The 3,055-nt window shown below is 46.9% G+C and overlaps 1 long non-coding RNA gene across 1 annotated transcript; it reads left to right on the top strand.

Annotated features, from left to right (window-relative positions):
- The first annotated feature begins 571 nt into the window (after positions 1-571).
- On the top strand, positions 572-1,385 carry LOC310685643. The gene is made up of 2 exons (XR_014515380.1): positions 572-712; positions 1,229-1,385. It is a non-coding gene; the product is annotated as an uncharacterized lncRNA (long non-coding RNA).
- Positions 1,386-3,055: the final 1,670 nt, after the last annotated feature.

The following is a 3,055-nucleotide window of genomic DNA, read 5'->3' on the forward strand; positions in this document are numbered from 1 at the left end:
GACGAGATGGTTGGACAGTGTTCTCAAAGCTACCAGCATGAGTTTGACCAAACTGCGGGAAACAGTGGAAGACAGGAGTGCCTGGCGTGCTCTGGTCCATGGGGTCACGAAGAGTCGGACACGACTAAACGACTAAACAACAACAGTGGACTCTCTCCAGGTCATACTCCTCTCCAGCTGTATGCTACACACTCAAGTGATTTTGCCTGGTTGGAATGTTTCCTTGAACATTCTTGCTTAAGTGGATTTACAGGGGGCCACTAAAGACCTCTGACTTTTGCATAGCTGTACAAAGACGGGAGTCACATTGACTGTTCTATTCCCCTCTGCCTCTGCCTCCCACTTACCACTGGCATGCAGCCCTGGGTAGGATGGTTTTATGGCGTGCCTGCTAGCAGTACACATGAAGGTTGGTCTACATATTTTTAAATAATAAACAAGAACACAAATAAATCACTGCTGAGTTGTACTCACAATTGTGAGGCCTGAGGAGATTATGCCTCCCCGGCTGTTGCCATTGGTTACAGACTACCTGTGACGTCACAAAAATACATGGCAGCTGAGTGGATAGAAAGGTAGGCCTTTCCCTCTTCCACAGAGGCAACAGCTGTGGCATTCAGCACCATGCAGTCTCCTTCCACTTGGAGGAGGCAAACTGACAGATGGACGGAGGTGATCATGGGGCTGTGGGATGCTTTAGAGCAACAACAAGGCAAGTTTGCTTGCAGAGCGGGATCGTGGCTTGAAGGTATCCGATATCCATGGCTGGAAGCAGGCTGATGTCTAGTGGTGGCGCTAGCAGAAGTTGGCAGACATTGGTGGGTGGAAGCTGGTGGAATTTGCATTCAGAAGCAGGCTGGTGTTTGTGGGCGGAAGCTGACTGAAATTCACCTTTGTAAGCCAGCTGGCAGGAGCTGGCGGATATTTGAGAGTTGAAGGTGGGGTGTGAATGAACGGGCAGGGAAAGAGGAGTGAATGTGCCCATTGGCATTCTTCTTGGATATTGGCTGGCAAATGCTTGAGCGCGTGAATGGGAAGTTTTGAATGTGGTGGAGGCAAATGGTAGGTGCATGTGCATGGATGAGAGGTGTGAAAGGAAACTGAAGCTGGAAGGATGAAGTTAGTGAAGTCACCAGGCAGAAGTCAGTGGTAGTGCTTGGATGATGCTGTTGGATGGTAGCTATCGCCCTCACTGTCTGTTTTTTTTTTTTTTGCTTATTGATTCCAGGAATATCTGAAGGTAATGAAGTTTTCCCAAGACCTTGCATGAAAGCAACCATAGGGCTATCTGAACCCCCACCCCTGGTGAAAGCAATGAAGAGAATTGCAGGGCTTAAATACAAGCCAGCTTATATTTCTATATAAATGCTTTTTCTGAATACATATACCTTTCATGTCTCTTCTATCTTTTTCTTCAGACAGGTAATAGAAGGTCAAATACCTGAGCTTATGGTGTGACCCCCCACCCCACCCCCAATCAGCACACATGAAGGGTGGGCTGTAAATATTTTTTATAATAAACCACTACTGAGGTGCCCCCACAATGGTCAGGCCAAGGGAGGTTGTGCTGACGCCGCCTTAGCTGTTGCTATCAGCTATAGACTGGCTCTGATGTCACAAAAGGACAGAGTGGCTGAGGGGAAAGAAGCAGTTACTAGAGGGGGGAAGAGCCCCAGGAGGAGGAGGCTGAAAGGGGCTGGGACAGGGCCGGCTCTCTACTTGAGTTGCCAACTTTTTGCTCTCTCGGGGCTCCTGTGCCTGTCACATCTACCTAACTGTAAAGGGGGGGGAAATTGCAAGAGCTGAAAGTGCTGCAATCTTCATTTTGTACTATGTTCTGCACCAAATACTGCCTTCTAAATGAAATGCAGAACTGTTGAAGATGATTCTGGATATGAGGCTGATAAATGAAAATGTGTCCCAGCTACTTAAAATAATGAAGAAATGTGAGTTTTCTTCAGAAAACAGGGTGGCGGGTGGGGGTGGGGAGCCAGAAAGCAGCTGTATCTACAGGCATGTCTTACTGAATTGGCTTCTTGCGTGCAGCAATTGCTTTGACAAGATTAAGGCCTCAGAAGTTTATTTATTGCAGAAAGGCACAAAAGAAGGCAAGGACAAAAAAAGGAAAAATACTTGCAAAGCAACAAACCACCTGCAAATCCATCTCACATTTGTATTGTCTCTCTGCGTTCTGCTCAGCTTACCCACACATTCAGTGTGACTGCCCCACAGGCTCACTTTTTCGCTCTCTCCCACCATTAACCTGTGTGCCTTTGTTTCCATCCCACACAGAGTATTGTAGCTTCTTTCATACCGGCTCAGAGTTTCACACAGGCTCTCATTCCCAATCTTTACTTTTAAACCCATTTTCCTCTCGCAGCGGCTTGCGCAGTGGAGACTGCACATTCCTTCCTCTCCTCTTCTCAGCATCTCCACTTGATCTTTGGCTAGGATCTATATTGCAGCGTATCCCAGGATTTCTGTTCACGCCAAACACCACATTCAACAAACACTACATCACTTCTGGGGGTTTGCTTGGCATCAGCGAGCCTTCCTGGGTCAAAAGGGCCCTTCCCTTTGCTACTCTCACTAGCCAAGGACAATTATATTGCCATCAGCTACAAAGAAATAGGAACAGCCTAATTGTCTGGCGGCTTTTTGGGGTGTGAGGCTGATAGCTGAGTGGGAAGCAAGCAGCTCAACAGTTAGATGCACACCACACAAGTGTCCTGTTTTAAGCGGAACATCCTGGGTTCTGGCTGCTCCAGAGCATGAGTCCAAAAGACACACCTGTCTTTTTTTGTCCCGCTCTGTGGCGTGAGTCAGTTGGCTCACACCAGAGTGTGGAACCAAAAGACGGAAGCAAACGGAACTTGCCGAACTGACTGGGAGACTCTGGGACCAGAGAGAAGAGGCGGTGGAAGAAGATTGGAAGAAGTTTAAAGAATATTTGAAAAAATATGTTAATATTTAAATCTTAGAAAAGCTTGGGAAGTGGATATAGGCTGTAGGGTTAGAAGTAGAAGATAGTGCATTTTAAAATAGTATTATTTGT

This window comes from Podarcis tiliguerta, assembly GCF_965153285.1.
Source record: "Podarcis tiliguerta genome assembly, chromosome: 1".
NCBI lineage: Eukaryota > Metazoa > Chordata > Lepidosauria > Squamata > Lacertidae > Podarcis > Podarcis tiliguerta.